We start from the raw sequence: 18,477 nt of genomic DNA on the forward strand, positions 1-18,477 counted from the left end.
ATTTATTTATTTATTTATTATTTAAAGTCGACGACAAACTATGGTCGACTGCATAATATAAAAGATATATAAATATACAACTCAAAAGATAAAATTTAAGATATATCGAGCTTTCAACAGTGTTAAATTACAAACAAAGAAATATTAATGAACATTACTATTTGATTTCAGAATATAATAATAATAAGAAATATGAGCAGAAATAAGATCTTATGCCGAAATCTTATACTGGCGGAATGCATCAGATTCCGCTCAGCATGATTTCGGAATGCAGTGGATTCCAATCTCCCTGTTGGAATGCCACAAGATTCCAATCAGCATGTCATGGGAATCCGGCAGTGCTAAGAGTAGTGTAATGAGGATACGCCATCACAAGGCATAAAAAAGTAACATGACCTGTGTTGTTGGAATGCACCGGATTCCAATCAGCTCGATGCCTGACCCATAAGATTATACTGCCGGAATGCATATGATTCCGGTCAGTGACTCATGAAAAAGCATGTTTTTTACGTTGTTGGAATGCACCAGATTCCAATCAACACAGTACTGTCTTGTTCCTTCTTAATGATACATGTTGATAAATGTTTCTCCATCCTTAAGCGAGACAGTTCCTGTTTTTTTATCGAAGTAATAAAATGCCGGCAAATTAAATTAGCTTGTATCTCTTAAATTAGATAGGCAAGTATTGCATTACGTATAGTGGCAAAAGTACATTCAAGACTGATGCAGCTATACAAGTCATTGTAGTGCGCGCACCAGATAAGAAGAGGATTATTTTTAGCAAAGTTTCGTCGACAAAGGGGTAAATAGAAAGGAACGTAGTGTCTGGATACTCTAGGGGGAACCGCAAAAAACAAGCGGCTGAGGTGTTACTGAGCATTTTAAGAGGGAGTGGGCCTTAGGTCTATCGGTGGACGCCTTTTCGAGATATCGCCATTAGGGTGGGCCAGGGGTGACTCTAAAATGCGTTTGTACGATATGGGTATCAAATGAAAGGTGGTAATGAGTATTTTAAATGGGAGTAATCCTTAGTTCTATAGGTGGACGCCTTTTCGAGATATCGCCATAAAGGTGGACCAAGGGTGACTCTAGAATGTTTGTACGATATGGGTATCAAACGAAAGTTGTTACTGAGCATTTTAAGAGGGAGTGGGCATGAGCTCTATAGGTTGACGCCTTTTCGAGATATCGTCATTAGGGTGGGCCAGGGGTGACTCTAGAATGTGTTTGTACGATATGGGTATCAAATGAAAGGTCGTAATGAGTATTTTAAAAGGGAGTAATCCTTAGTTCTATAGGTGGATGTCTTTTCGAGATATTGCCATAAAGGTGGACCAAGGGTGACTCTAGAATGTTTGTACGATATGGGTATCAAACGAAAGGTGTTACTGAGCATTTTAAGAGGGAGTGGGCATTAGGTCTATAGGTGGACGCCTTTTCGATATATCGCCATTAGGGTGGGCCAGGGTGACTCTAGAATGTATTTGTACGATATGGGTATCAAATGAAAGGTCGTAATGAGTATTTTAAAAGGGAGTAATCCTTAGTTCTATACGTGGATGCCTTTTCGAGATATCGCCATAAAGGTGGACCAAGGGTGACTCTAGAATGTTTGTACGATATGGGTATCAAACGAAAGGTGTTACTGAGCATTTTAAGAGGGAGTGGGCATGAGCTCTATAGGTGGACGCCTTTTCGAGATATCGTCATTAGGGTGGGCCAGGGGTGACTCTAGAATGCGTTTGTACGATATGGGTATCAAATGAAAGGTGGTAATGAGTATTTTAAATGGGAGTAATCCTTAGTTCTATAGGTGGACGCCTTTTCGAGATATCGCCATAAAGGTGGACCAAGGGTGACTCTAAAATATTTGTACGATATGGGTATCAAACGAAAGGTGTTACTGAGCATTTTAAGAGGGAGTGGGCATTAGGTCTATAGGTGGACGCCTTTTCGAGATATCGCCATAAGGGTGGACCAAGGGTGACTCTAGAATGTTTGTGCGATATGGGTATCAAACGAAAGGTGTTACTGAACATTTTAAGAGGGAGTGGGCATTAGGTCTATAGGTGGACGCCTTTTCAAGATATCGCCATTAGGGTGGGCCAGGGATGACTCTAGAATGTTTGTACGATATGGGTATCAAACGAAAGGTGTTACTAAGCATTTTAAGAGGGAGTGGGCATTAGTTCTATAGGTGGACGCCTTTTCGAGATATTGTCATTAGGGTGGGCCTGGGGTGACTCTAGAATGTGTTTGTACGATATGGGTATCAAACGAGAGGAGTTACTGAGCATTTTAAGAGGGAGTGGGCATTAGGTCTATAAATGGACGCCTTTTCGAGATATCGCCATTGGGGTGGGCCAGGGGTGAGTCTAGAATGTGTTTGTACGATATGGATATTAAACGAAAGGTGTTACTGGGGGTCTTAAAAGCGAGTGGCCCTTAGATGTATATGTGAAAGCGTTCTCGCGATATCGACCAAAATGTGGACCAGGTGATCCAGAAAATCATCTGTCGGGTACTGCTAATTTATTTATATATGCAATACCACTAACAGTATTCCTGCCAAGATTCCAAGGGCTGTTGATTTGGCCTTGTAGAACGTTTTCATTTTCTTCTACTTAATATGGTAGGTGTCACACCCATTTTACAAAGTTTTTTCCAAAGTTATATTTTGCGTCAATAAACCAATCCAGTTACCATGTTTCATCCCTTTTTTCGTATTTGGTATAGAATTATGGCATTTTTTTCATTTTTCGTAATTTTCGATATCGATAAAGTGGGCGTGGTTATGGGCGGAGCCACGCCCATTTTGAAATTTTATTTTATTTTTGTATTTTGTTGCATCATATCATTACTGGAGTTGAATTTTGACTTAATTTACTTATATACAGTAAAGATATTACATTTTTTGTTAAAATTTGAATTAAAAAAAATTTTTTTTTTAAAGTGGGCGTGTTCTTCATCCAATTTTGCTAATTTTTATTTAACACATATATAGTAATAGTAGTAACGTTCCTGCCAAATTTCATCATGATATCTTCAACGACTACCAAATTACAGCTTGCAAAACTTTTAAATTACCTTCTTGTAAAAGTGGGCGGTGCCACGCCCATTCTCCAAAATCTTACTAATTTTCTATTCTGCGTCATAACTTCAACCCATCTAACAAGTTTCATCGCTTAACCGCTCTGTGAGCTCTGCTCAACTGAGTATAAAAACAGTCTGCGTTGGTTTAAACAATTCTTTTATTTATATATTAAAGAAAGGCAATTAATTCGTTTCTATTGTGCAGGCGTAGCAGAATCGAGAAGAAGATACTGAAATGACAGTTAAAGCACTCGGATCAAGTGAAAAATTACTATAAAAATTACGGTATGACTACGGTGCGCTTACCAATATAGTTGTAACTACGGGTAGTATCAGGAATATGTTGACCTTACGGATGCGGATAATGTTGCGGTTCCAGTTGCCATTTAAGTGGCAAATCTCTATTTAATTTAAAAAAATTAAATCAGTACATACTTTCCCTGTTGGAAGCGGATTAAAAAAAGAGAATATATACAATAGGATAAGTTGGTAACATTTGGTCGAAATTTCATTAAAAACAATGTTTTTCATTGATATATGTGAAATATGTTATAGTTACTAGTCATCACACTCCTCATCAATCTAGGGCGTTGATCAGACAATTAAATAAAAGCGTTGGGCGCGTGAAATTTCTAAAAATCTGAGGCGTATCATAACCTGATTGAGGTTCAATTGGTCTTACTTATGACTACCAATAGAAATTTTACACGTCCAACGCCTTTATTTATTTGTCTGATCAACGCCCTAGATTGATGAGGAGTGTGGCGGCTAGTACCTAGGACCTACCTACTTATTTTCTATATTTTAGTATTATTATTACTTAATGTAAGTATAGTTTTCTTTGGCGGCCACCGTGGTGTGATGGTAGCGTGCTCCGCCTATCACACCGTATGCCCTGGGTTCAACTCCCGGACAAAGCTACATCAAAATTTTAGAAATAAGATTTTTAAATTAGAAGAAAATTTTTCTAAGCGGGGTCGCCCCTCGGCAGTGTCTGGCAAGCGCTCCGATTGTATTTCTGCCATGAAAAGCTCTCAGTGAAAACTCATCTGCCTTGCAGATGCCGTTCGGAGTCGGCATAAAACATGTAGGTCCCGTCCGGCCAATATGTAGGGAAAAATCAAGAGGAGCACGACGCAAATTGGAAGAGAAGCTCGGCCTTAGATCTCTTCGGAGGTTATCGCGCCTTACATTTATTTTTTTTTTTTTAAGTATTGTTTTCAATAAAACCGTTTAACTCCAAAATTGTTTTTATTCTTTTTTTTTAGTATACAGTTTTGAAGCCCAATAAATTTTACAAATTACACACAAATATATTAGAGATCACTCAAAATTCGTATTAATTTTTGACAATTTTTTTTAAGGAAACATGAAACGACTTTCGGAAAAAAATAATAATGTAGATGTTCGTAATTTGTAAAATTGATTGGGCTGCAAAATTGCATACTGAAAAAAACTCAGAAAACTTTAAATAAAAAGAGAAGATGTGCGTAAATTGTTTGGCATAATTTCACTTACAAAATTTATAGAAGTATTTTCTTAAGATAATCGGTAATAAGAAAATCATTTAGTTAACGAAATTTGATAAAAAAAAAATTTGCCGCTGCTACACTCGTGTTCCCTGATGTATGTACCAAACTTCATTCAAATCGGTATCTAAAGCTGTACGAGATAGTGCCGGTTAAACATATAAATTTGCAAGAATTGGTCGTTTAAAGTTATAAACAAGATTTTTTATCGTGTACTCAAAAGTTCCCATAACTTAAAGATAAAGTGCATCTGCAATTCCTTTGCTGCTAGTTTGTGTTTATGTATGAGTTTGTATGTATTGCGTGTATTGCGAAACACAAACAAAATCTTGATATTTCATAATCCCAATTGTGTGCATTTCGAAAATGCAATATTCATATATACGTAAGTAAGAAGAATAGCAAACATATGTGCCCACTAGGCCGGGTCGATTTGTGGGGAGGCAAAAAAATCGCCCATTGCTCTGTGAAAATCATACTCTAGGGATCAAAATAAGAAACTTTGCCGAAGGAACCATACCTCTAAAACGAATTCTGATGTCCCCCCCCCCCCCCCGCCCCTTTGGGTCGTAGGGGCAAATTTTGAAAAATCCCACTTTGAAATGCCTATGTTTTTTCTTTTTGGAGTTTATTTTTCTCTTTAGAAATTTATTTAGTCAGAACATATGTAAATGAAAAAATGAATTTAACTTAGTAATAGGAAAGAAATTAAAAAAAATTATTAGAAATTAGCGTTTTTACAACCCTCTTTTAAAACCAAGGCATCACTGTGATGCATTTGCAGATCGTAAAATTGCTTGTGTTGTTTTTTTTAGATCAAGGTATCACTGTGACACAATTGCAGATCGTAAAATTGCTTGTGTTGTTTTTTTTAAGCCACCACAAGACACAGCAGGTAGAATTGAAATTGCCCCTACCCAAAAGTTCGGCCCAAAGGGGGGGGACATCAGAATTCGTTTTAGAGGTATGGTTCCTTCGGCAAAGTTTCTTATTTTCATCCCTAGAATACGATTTTCACAGAGCAATGAGCGATTTTTAAATCGACCCGCCCTAGTGCCCACATATTAAGTTTTGTTTTTATGAAAATAGTGGTATAACATTTGTTAATAAGGCATCTTTGCTAGCTTCTAAGGCATGCCAGGCGTAGAACCACTTGCGTTGGAGAAGCATCACAAGGAAATTATCAGCTCATGTCGCCACAATCATGCTGGCACCCACAATAAGTAAAGCCGTTTTTGTTGTTGCTTTACTATTTTATTATTATCTTCGGCATTTCTTCAGCAACTGGTTGGAGCAACACACAAATATGTAAACAGAAACCAGCAAACTAGCAAAAGAAGCTCCATCAGCATCGTTAGCAGCTACCACTTGCAGCAAAATCAGTTTGAATTTGTTGCTCAACGCGTTTGGTTTGATTTTCTAATTTTTTCGTTCAATTAATTCTACGCTGTAGTCTTTTACAAGTTCTTTAGAAATTCTTTTTAATTGTGGCAAGTTGTTAAATTTTAAAAATTTGAGCGTTATTAGTAACGCTTGAGAGAAACAAGTGTTTTGCTGGTGAAACTACTCGAAGGTGATTGAAAAAAGAACTTTCGGATATAAAATGAAATATTTGTTGTAAGATTTTGCTTAATTACAATGCAAAATAAAGCTATTAGATATTATAAAAGTGAAATTTAATAATTGGCTGAGAAAATTTGTATTTGATTTTTCTGAAAGTTTGATTTTACTAACCGTTGAGAGCGTGAAATTGTGGAGTGAAAGAAATTTGCTATAACAATATTACTATTAAGAATAATCACAAAATTTGATGTTAATATTCAAAAAATGCTATCTGTGAATGAGGTTACAGATGTTAACTAAAATGGCTTAAAATATATTGATATGTTCTTAGCATGCTTCCTAGACGAAAAAAAAACTGCGCTCGATAAGTCCATACCTTTAAATTATAGATGGTCTCAGAGAAGATGGAGTGGCCTTTGGAGTATTCAAAAGACAACTTTGCTGGAAAATTTACATTCCTGGCTGCGGTGCCAACGACTGATATCGTAGCAGTTTCAGTTATGAGCTGTATGAGCTTATGCAGATATTACCTTAGGCCAGCGAATAAAAACCTAAGTATGAGGTCATTTCTTCCGAATGGGAGACGACGCTTTGAGCTATAAAGTATTTATATCAGTGCCCGTATTTAGAACAAAATAACGGGGAAAGCTCATTTGAGTTGGGAGATGATGATGTGCTAAGCGCTTTCTCCAAAGCTTTAGGCAAACAACTGCTAAAGTTCTTATTCTCAATTGAGGCTTCATCATCTTAACATTTTGTCGAAATGACACGATTTAATTCTTTTCTCACATTTTGTGTCATGCTCCTAAACATTGGCGGGACAGGATCTACTAGGATCTACATGTTTTGGGGGGGGGGGGGGGGGGGGGGGGGGGGTGGGCAACTTCGGGGGCAACTTCCTTTGCTTCCTGGTCAGAGCGTCATCTTTTATTCGCATAACATGGCCTAGCCAGCGTAGCCAATGTGTATTTATTCGCTGGACTATATTTATGCCTGAATAACGTTCGTTCAACTCATTAATAAATCTTATTTACGGTACACACCAGGCGTAGAGGTCTATAAAACTTTTTTCTCGAGCTGCCGCATATGAAGTTTTCAGGGTTCATGTTTCTGCTTCCTATAAAAGGACGCGATTTGTAAAATACGATTTTCTTTTTTTTTTTCGAGACGACTGTAGTTTTTAATTTCCTATTCACTCCAAAGTAGCATTCATTGTCAAGAGTGATTTTTCACTGGATTTCTAGGCTGAAGTTTTTGTTTTCGTGGATCTGTTGAATAGGTCATAAAAATGTTAAAACAAAAAAAATCGTAAACTATGTATTATTTTTCAAGCGAAATAAAAAACAAGAAATAACAATAATTTTCCAAATGAAATAAAACTCAAGGAACTACTGTTATTTTCTGAGTGAAATATGAAATCTAAAAAATAAGTGTTATTGTCCAACCATAATGCGAGCGAAACAAAATAATAAAAATTTCAAAAAAATGTTTTATTGAAATTTTGGCAAATAACAGTTTCTGACTTATAATTTCTTTGTCTTTGAACATCTTTTGTATACATACATGCGTACGCATGCATACATTAGGGTGGGCCAATAAATTTTGTTCTTTTAATATTGTGGAAATATGTTTCAGGACATATAAAGCAGGGCCGCCGAGAGAAAATCCGGGACCGGGGGAAAAAAATACGGGCCCCCATACTAAAATGAACAAATTCTTCAAATCAAAACTACCATATTTTACATATTTATATGCATTTGTATATACATGTATATTTAAGCGTATACATGCATACATGTATATTATATTCAATGAATATATCTGTGGCAATTTGAAAAAACAACCTAATTCGAGTTAGGATAAAAGTGATATTCTGGCTTCATAACAGAAATGCGTTACAGATCTCCCTGTGTTACTTACTCGTAGCCCCAGCGCCAAATGGCTGCTACAAAATATAGGAGGCTACAATGGGGAATTGTGGCTAGCTTTTCAGATAAAAGTTTATGTATCGCCATTATCCTAACTCGAATTAGGTTGTTTTTTCAAATTGCCACAGATATAATAACGAAATTTAATTTATCTACACATTCATACAGATCAAAATATGAATAAATATGTTTACATAGGAATATATGTACATATTCTTCATAAAGTATTAATATATTTGTAGAAAATAAATTACTATATTGATTGCGAGAAATATTACACTTTAAAAACAGGTGAGTAGAGGTATGAAAACTAATTAAAAAATAAGCACACTTTATTACTTATAAAGTTTTATTTAAATATTGCATTAATTGTATGAAATAAATTTCTTTAAATTGAAATACAAATATTTTTTGATAGTAATTTGGTATATTATGCGCTCTGCGCGTTCTTTCCTCTTCGAATCTCATTTTTATAGTGAAACTGAACGAAAAAATAAAACTTTGTTTGAGCTTTCCCAAATGGAAATTTTTAATTGCATACATCTTTTCACAATATAATTGTTTACACTAAAACTTGAGGGTATCCACTTTATAATTCCACTTTTGTATTTTTTAAAAGGCACTTGTGTACTTTAATTTATTTAAAATATCTTTTGATTAACTTTTTTATTCCGCTCTTGTCTTTGCCGAACCGCACTTGTACACTCTTTAACATGGGAAATATACTAAAACGAAATCAGCTCATCACTCTTCCTAAGTGCAACAGCAATCGAGTTCAACTTTACGAAGCAACAAAGCAAAATTTTAGCTTCGCAAACTTCGTTTGTTTTCGGCGAATCGCTGTTTAAGAACTTGCATCATACCGAATTTTTGTGCTGCAACAGAACACGAATTCAAATTCATGCTACAAAGCCGGTGCCAAAAACCATCAACACCTTATGCAGGGTGCAGACACGTAAAGAGGTTTATAAAATTTGTTGAAATTAAAAATTATTGGTATCTACGAAAGGTGAATAAAGGTGTGTTTCATTTATTTTCTGCAAGCAAAAATCTTGGATAGCATTTTGAGATTCCCGGGCCCCTCCAAAGACCGGGCCCGGGGTAAATGACCCCTCAGCCCTCCGCTCTCGTCGGGCCTGATATTAAAGATTACCCTCTCATAATGTCAGCTTTTTATTTTAATGTAAAGAGGTGCTTCATTGCTAGTTTGGGTTTTCCATGTAAATTGTATTCAAGTTTTGAATGTTCTTAACCATATTTTCTTCATACTAAAATGAAAAAAAAAATATTATTTTGGCCCACCCTCATATGGACGCATATCTTTTCATTATTGTCCCATTTTGTTTGTGGCACACTTTTCCTTGTGCATCAGCTAGAACAGCAATATCACAATTTCCATTACTAAATACGAAAGTATAACCAAAGCAAAGACAGCATTTAACTCAGCATGGCTTCTTTATTTTGTAGCTTTTGCTGGAAGAAAGATCTTTTGCTTTCCGCGTAAAGTATTCAGTTGTTAGAAAAGATTTGACTGATAACGTATTTCAGAACATTGCTGCTTTTAGTATCAATTTAATTTCAGGTATTTGAGTTACTAAGCAGATATGTTTTTAATTCTAGCACTGAGTCGGAGGTGTGGATGAGGACGTTCGTGGATTTCAAAAATTGATCTGCGTGTGACTATAAAAAGTGGTTGACTATGTCTAAGTTATCTAATGGAGTTATTAAATATAATTTAACTAAGCCGGAAATGGCCTTTCTATCATATTATTCAACATTTTTTCCCAAAATTATACACTACCCTGTGGCTCTGTACATAACATGTTCTAATTGGCTCCAGTAGTAAAGTAGTAAGAAAAATTGCTGACGGATTTCACGACAAGTATTTTAGTGCAAAAAAGAAAACATTCTGAGCCGTATATCACAATGAATTTGATAACGAGTGATCCATGTTACAGAAGCATATTCGTCTATAGACCCATCAATGATATAAAATGTGTTTATTTGACATATGAGCTGATGAATTCTGTATACCACTGTTTAACATAAGTCAAAGTCACTTCAGCACTGGATTCTCAAGGGATTTAATATGGATGTTAAAATATAATTAGTCTTTACCTAGATCTGTATAGCTAGTGACTTGCCTTACCTCGAGAGTCTTAAAATTATGTAAATAAAATAAGTTTGGGTGCCAGTTCTGAGCGTAAGTCCTTCTTAGCGATATTTCTATAGAAATACCCTTCATGACATATCTCACTTAAGATTTTCTCTGATTTCATATAAATGACAATCTCTTAAAAACATTCTCAGTAGAAATGCCCCTATTAACAAATGTATTAAATGAATGTAGCATGTTACAGTTAGGTAAATTGTATTTAACTCGGCCAAGCCGCTTCGAAAAAGGTATTCCACAGTTACTAACTTAAAAATACTTTTATTAAAATACCAAAAATAGTTGTTAGCCTTACAAAAACATACGCAGAAGTCAAACTTTAATAAGGGAGCTCAGACCCATTCGGTTTTAAGATGACAGCATATGGAAACATTGTAAAAATATAAAAAGATTAAGTTGCAAATTGTTTTTTTTGTAATGCGACGCAAATCCCCTTCGCTTGATATCCATATTAGCCTTTCTCTCGTTATTTAAAAATTCAGGTAGGTGGCAATAATGTAAATACGACCCTAGTGGTAACACTTGTAAAAATGTTTTAGGTATACCTTCAGCATATCGCAATAGTTCCGAATTAACGCAAGACTATAGCATTGGAACACTTTTAACATTATGATGTGTTATGAAATGGCAACTAATCCCATTTGCAGACCTTTTTAACGCATTCTTCTCTGGATCAGTCACGTAGGTGGTTTTGAAATAGGCGCAGCCTTTGATAAAATAATTTAAATACAAATACTTAGCTCAGACCTAAGCGCTGTGGGTAAAAGTTTGGTTATCAATTGTACCGCACTGCATACCATAAGCATCAGTTTCGCCTTTTCTCCTTGATGGATCATAGGCAAATCCTGTCGCCTTTTGATTTCTTCCAAACGGGTTGGAATGTTTACCGTCCATTCAGTTTGTTCTGCATCCTCCTTTGCAAACTTATCGGCCTTTTCGTTACTTTCTATCCCTTTATGACTAGGAACCCGGTACAGATGCATGGTCCGGCCTGAGTGAAATTTTTCCAGCGCTTCTTTGCATTCCAAGACACTTCTTGATGAAGTACTGTCTGAGATTATTGCCTTAATTGCTGATTATAAATATATATATTGACGCGACAGCAGCTTAAGCACGCTTCCTCCAGAATTTCTGCTGCTTTCTTCACGGCTATAATTTCCACCTGAAATACGCTGTAGTTATCTAGTAGCATGTAGAATCTACATATTTTTGGATCGATATAGTAAACAGCAGACCCTTCGATTCATTTGGAACCAGCGGTAGAGGCTATAGTTATCAAACAAACATGTTGTTTGTTTGAAAATAAAATAGACTTCCTGATGATGACGCGGATGCGTCGAAATGCATAGAAGAGAAAAGTAAAAACTCTTTGTTTTTTCTTTATACATATCGACCAAAATAGCTCCAACCTAGCAAACAAAATCACCTTAAATGCCAATTTTTTGCGAACTTTTCGTCTATTGATAAAAATTTCAAACCTAAAACACTTAAAAAAAAAACTTATCTAAACAAAACAAATTTTGGCTTTTCTCACCATACTTCAACTATTAAAAATAAACTACACGCTCTTTTTCTCAAAAATCAATCCCCTTACAGATGCCACCAAGAATCAGCATAAAACATGGGATCTTAAAAATTTTACAAAAAATTTAAAAAGTAGCACGACACAATTCAGAAGAGAAGCTGGGCCTTAATCTCTACTATGGTATATTACGCCAATTTATTTTTATTAAATTATTATTATTATGAAGTGAAGAATGTTGTTGTTGTTGTTGTTGTAGCGATAAGGACACTCGCCGAAGGCCTTGGGAGTGTTATCGAAGATGATGGTGCCGGACGCAGATCCGTTACGTTCCGGTAACGAGCACCATAAAGGTACTAGCCCGACCATCTCGGGAAAGATTTGGTATGACCGCATGAAACCTTCTAGGCCATACTGCCTTCCCACCCCCTAGATCCATCAAGAGTTCGGGGTCGGCAGAGCCTCGGCTGTTAATGAAACAGGATTCGCCACGGGTAGGTGAAGTTGAAAATTGGGTTGGGAAAGCTATATATTGCGCTGGCGACCAATTGAGAGGGTTGCGCTACACAACGCCTTGAATCAATTTGGTATTTTACCTTTACCTATAGCCGGTATATTCTAAGCCCCTAACCCGCTGGGGGATGAAGTCAGGAATATTGTTGTATAGAGGGTTTCACGGTGTTTAACTCGTTTCAAAATTATAGACAACTTTTATTATTTATCTTATAAACCATTTTATTATCAGTTACTTATTGCTAACTACTTGTTTTTCAACTTGTTTTCTTACACAATTACCAGCACTATTTAATATATAATCACGTTTACAGAAGCATCCTTGAACACATTGCAGTGTGCTGGCCTTAAATACTCTATCATTACATTTCCGTGGACACGCACTACCACAAGTAAGATGTACTTTGTTTGTACCGCATGCACGACCTTAAACATTGAAGAAAATAATAAAAGACGTTGGGATTTGTATAATAAATAATAATTAGGCCAGTCGAAAGGCAGTTTTTAGCTTACAAAAACCACTTACAAAGTTTGGCAAAAATCTGAAAGGGCTGATATGGAAATTTTAAAACCATAACTACAGGGCCGTGAACATATTTTTTTGCAAATTTATGCACAAACTATATTGTTATAACTTTTGGTCAATATCTCGAGAACCATACTGTCGTCCTAATAAAAAATGTAGGTATCTGCAATGTTTTTTTTCGAAGACTAGTCATTTACAAAATTTGCTTATGAGGAGTTAAGATTTAAACATTTGTCTTGCATAAATAGAAAAATCACATACAAATTAGTCTAATATACTAAACTTCAACAAAGAAGCATCATATTTTGGAAAGTTACAAACAAGTTGAGTTCAATAAGCAGTGTTGTGTTTTTGTTGTGATAATTTCTTTAATTATTTAATTACTTATTTCTTTTTGATCTAAAACATGGCCAATGACTATAAATATTTTTGATTTTGTTTCAATTAATCAAAAAGGTAAAGAAGTTATTGCGCCAATTAAGTAAGTAAGTAAAAAAGTTATTCATTATTAATGCTAATGGAAAATTAATATGTAGGTATGGGCTAGTTCCGAGCTAGCGCAAAACTGTAACATTTAGAGACTGTATTAGATCTAGTTCTGACTTCCGCAGTACTTTCAACTGACACGGTTATGATGTCCTGATGTCCTACGTAATGGCAGTTGTCCTCTTTGCACACCTTTTGAGCGCATTTGTGACCGGTTAAGTTGTAGGTGGTTCTTAAACAGTTACCCAGTTACTGCCAAGAACTGCCAACCCCCTAATCCAGGGTATTATGCGGACCGTGCCAATTGGACGATTTGCAGCCAGGGGATAAATCCGCCTGTATTCGAACGGAGCCTTCCCGATACTGGGCCACCTCGGGAAGTATTAATGGCCTTACCACAGCAAGGGGCGCTGCTGTGGCGGACGGTTCTTTCCCCGTATATAATACTGGACCGCTGAGCCCGCCTTGTCGGGCAGGTGGTCGTACGACCAAGATGAACGACCCATTAACTGACTGTAATAAGGACGATGTAAAGAGGAGGACTGAGTCACCATCCAAGGACGACAAATACGAATTAAGCGATGCGTCGGACTCGGGGAGCGAGAGTAGTGCTGATTCAATGAACTCCGTGTTGGAGAAGCACACAAATGAAAACGGAGTAAAATAGTGGAGAAGGGTACGGAGCAGAGGAAGTAAAAGAGCTCTCTCGCAGTACCGTGCAGCACTAAGAATTGTTCAACGCTTGGGAGCAGTGGTCGACCCAACAGAAGTGGAAATCGAGCGCTTGGAATGGACCCATGAAGCTGTAGAAGTAGGTCGAAGGCAGTTCGAAAGGTTTGCTGCGTGAAACCCTCGGTTCTGCAACCGGTACGAGGAGGAGGAAGCGTCGAATGGCAGAATGAAGAGGTAACGTTCGGCGGAAGGGACAAGCCTGCTTTCAAGAGGCAGAAAGGACCCAGTCCTAGAGCCGCGAGGCAGGGCAGTCGCATAGACAAGACAAGTAGGCCCAAAAGCTGTAAGAAAGATGGGCACCAATAGCGAGGTAGCAACTACCTCCAAAGCTGCGAGTCAGAGGGAAGTTCCGACTACGGAAGTAGGAGATAAGCCAAAGGGAGATAACGCTAAGACTCCGGCTTTCTCGGAGGCGCTAAAGGGAGTGCACGCTAAGACTCCGGCTTTCTCGGAGGTGCCAAAGGGAGATAACACTAAGACTCCTGCTTTTCCCGAGAAGATGAGTGATGTGGCAAAGCAGTCACTGACTGTGGCGCTGGTTGATCGTAGCAGTCCTTTCGGACAAATGACTACTGAAAGGTGGAGATCTGTGGAAAGGGAGCTTATTAGCTTCATGCTTAAGATGATACGGGAACAACCAAGTAAGCCCCTTCCAACCTTTGATTCGGGGGGATGGTATAACGGTGTGAAGATGATAGCGTGCGACAACATCGCGAGCTTGCAGTGGCTGGAGGAAGTGGTTCCAAACCTCCAAAGGCAAGCCACGAACGCGCGGTTTGAGGTGGAGGATAAAGCGCAAATCCCCACGGTACCAAAAGTTAAGGTATGGATACCATGCGTGATGAAGTCGGAGGATACATTGCGACTTCTGCAGAATCAGAATCCGAACATACCGACACAGGATTGGAAGGTACTTACTGTATCTCGGCCTACCGAGGATGGCCAGTTCTACATCTTCCAAATAAACAAGCAGGCGGAGGATATTTTGTACACGCAGCTTGGTAAAATGTCCTTTGGCACTGGCAAAATTTACATGCGACTCAGGAAAAGAAGTCCCGAGGATAAAAACCCTAACACGCTAGAGGTGGGCGAAGTCGAAAAGGACCTCAAAAGCTTAAGGGAAAAAAGACAGGTGGAGGTCCCCGACGTCACCACGAACGTGCTAGAAGAGGACCACCCGCTAAATGGAGCTGTGACTCGCGCAGAGGAACACCCTGCACAACAGTCACGAGAGGCTGAAGGGGGCCTCGAATACTCTAAACCAGAAGGGCAAGGGGAGGACGACGACGTCAAGACGAAGGTGCTGGAGGGGGAAAAACAGCCCAATGGTGCTGCGAGTCCTACAGATAAACCTCCAACACAGTAAAGTGGCGTCGAGCGAACTCCTCCTAACCCTTTAGGAGGGTTCGTTTGACGTGGTGCTGATCCAGGAGCCGTGGCTCTCATCGGGAGGAGAGGTTCCTGGACTTAGCGCGCGCGGGTTTGGCGTTTACTACGCGCAAACGGAAGGACCAGTGCGAGCTGTAGTAATGGTAAGGAAACAGCTGCATTCATATATGCTGCCTAATTACACCACTGAGGATCTCGTAGCGGTGGCCGTTGAGCAAAAGAATGAGCAGGCATTTATCCTGGCATCCTGCTACATGGCCCATGCTGCGGAGGCCCCACCGATGTAATGCAAAAGGCTAGTACAGGAGGAAGGGCGCAAAGGGCGGTTGGTCATAGGCGCAGATGCAAATGCGCACCACAATGCGTGGGGAAGAGCAGATACGAACGAGAGAGGCGAATCTCTGTTTTGTTACATCCTGCAAACCAATTTGTAGATAGCCTACAGGGGAAATCTCCCTACATACATTGTTCCAACAGCCAGCAATGTTCTGGATATTACATTGAGCTCCGAGCGTGATATATCAAGGTATGATTGAATGGTTCTTGATAGACCATCCATCTCCGACCATGCGTATATCAGCTTCAACATCCACCTAAAAAGGGTAGAGAAGGGAGGAACCTTTAGAAACCCTAGGTCAACGAACTGGACTAAATTCCAGAAACATGTAGAAACAAAAATGGGACAACCCAAAGAGGTTGCTAATGTAGAGGATCTGGAGGAGTCGAATGAATTCCTAACAAGGACGCTTATGACTGCGTATAACAAAGCTTGCCTTGTAAGAAGATTCAGAGGAAAAGCAAAGCCGCCATGGTGTAGCAATGAGCTGAGTCTTCTAAGAAGACAGGTAAAAGAAATGTTTAAGCTCGCAAAGACCGCGGAAAGCGAAGCGTGTCGGGACGAGTACAGGGATCTACTGAGGATCTACAAGCGAGGGCGAAGAGAAACTCATGGAAAAGTTTCTGTATGGACATAGAGTGCTCCAGCGAAACAGCACGGTTGAAAAAAGTCCTAGCAAAGGGAAACATAGTCCAGGGACTAATAAAGAAAGAGAACGGGGAATGGTCACGTAATAGTGAGGAATCCCTTGAGGTGCTTCTCGATACACATTTCCCATCGGGAGATGGTTTAGAGGAGCCAGCCGATACCAAGATCGAGTGGGCAGTGAAGACATTTTCTAAGTTTAAATCGCCGGGTCCAGATGGTATATTCCCGGCCATGCTACAAGTCTCAAGTAGGGCGGTCGTGGAATGGCTTAAAATAATATTCGATGGGTGCATACGACTAAATCATGTACCGCACTCTTGGAGAACTGCTCCTGTAGCTTTTCTACCAAAGGCGGGGAAGATCAGTCACATGTATTCCAAAGACTATAGACCCATTAGCTTAACATCATTTCTGCTCAAAACCTTTGAGAGGCTGATAGATGTGTACATAAAGTCCAACGTGGATGAAAAGCTGCTCTCCACAACACAGCATGCGTACACCAAAGGCAAGTCGGTAGACAACGCATTGCATAGGGTGGTAATAAGCATAGAGAAATCCCTGGAATATAAGGAGTATGCTCTAGGAGTCTTCTTGGACATTGCCGGGGCTTTCAATAATGTTGCAAAATGGGCGATTATGGATGGTCTTAATTACATTAAAGTACATACTGCCTTAATCAGATGGATCGGCTGCATGTTAAATTGCAGAAAGATTACATCACAATGGGGATTGTACGAGGCCACGAAATCAGTGGACAGGGGCACGCCACAGGGAGGGGTGCTATCACCTCTGCTGTGGACGCTGGTCATCAACCAACTGCTCAGGCAATTCGATGAGGGACCCGTAAAACTTACGGCTTACGCAGATGACGTTGCAATTGTCTTAAGTGGAAAGTGCCTTCCAACGATTAGTTCTTTGATGGTTCGGGCGCTTCGCGATATTCATACCTGGGCATCTAATGTCGGGTTGAAAGTCAATGCGGAGAAGACGGATATGGTCTTGTTTACAAATAGGTACAAGGTCCCAAATTGGACCAGGCCTAAGTTAGGAGGGGTGACCTTACAGGAGAAACCTTGCACAAAATATTTAGGAATCATCCTAGACAGTAATCTGTCATGGAAGCTCAAAGTGGAGGAGAGGGTCAAGAAGGCCTCAACGGCACTCTACGCATGTAAAAGAATGATGGGGTGTATGTGGGGTCTATCGCCCTCTCTTTCTCATTGGGTTTTTACAGCGATTGTAAGCCCTATTCTATACTATGGAGTTCTTGTTTGGTGGAAAGCCACACAAAAAACAACATACCTCAAAAAATTAGAGGGGGTATGCAGACTATCGATGCTCAGCAATACGGGAGCCCTCAAAACAACCGACGGCTGCACTATATGCCATTTTCACATCTCACCTGTAGACCTGGTAGCAAAGAACAAAGCGTTAGCGACCGCAACCAGGCTCGGTGCTTCGGGGCAGCTTGAGCGCCGACCATATGGCCATAGTAGTATAGCGTCATCAATCACAAGACGAACAGACTACATGATTCCCTATCTGCGCTTCGAGGGAGATCTAAAGGCCACAATAGAGGTGGACGGTTGGCGCAAGGGTGCGCAAATGGCGGACGAGGCGATACATGTGTATACCGATGGTTCCAAAGTAGTGGAAGGAGTAGGGTCTGCGGTATACTGCGCTGATCCGGAAATAAGCAGATCATACAGGCTGCCGGAATACTGTAGCGTTTTCCAAGCGGAAATATTAGCCGTAACCAAAGCAGTAGAAACCCTGGAAGAGAATAGCTTAAGCTGCAACCGTGTTAACTTTTATATTGACAGTCAAGCAGCAATTAAGGCAATAATCTCGCATAGCACAGAATCTAAATGCATGTTAGAATGTAAGCAGTCTCTGGAGAGAATCGCGACAGGGAGAAGCGTACATCTATATTGGGTCCCAGGGCATATGGGAATAGATGGGAATGAAAAAGCGGACGAACCAGCTAAAAAGTGCGCATCCCTTGAAGCTTGCTCCGTAGATGTCCCAATTAGATTGG

General features: G+C 39.2%; 1 protein-coding gene across 1 annotated transcript in view; it reads left to right on the forward strand.

The window, feature by feature from the left end:
* Positions 1 to 5,784: 5,784 nt before the first annotated feature.
* The window catches only part of LOC137244757 (serine protease 33), a 78,070-nt gene continuing 65,377 nt past the window's right edge, over positions 5,785 to 18,477 (forward strand). The window contains exon 1 of the mRNA XM_067774223.1: positions 5,785 to 6,195. The gene's annotated coding sequence lies outside the window, so the exon portion shown is untranslated. The remainder of the gene's footprint in view (positions 6,196 to 18,477) is intronic.

This window comes from Eurosta solidaginis, chromosome 3 (genome assembly GCF_040869045.1).
Source record: "Eurosta solidaginis isolate ZX-2024a chromosome 3, ASM4086904v1, whole genome shotgun sequence".
In the NCBI taxonomy this organism is placed as follows: domain Eukaryota; kingdom Metazoa; phylum Arthropoda; class Insecta; order Diptera; family Tephritidae; genus Eurosta; species Eurosta solidaginis.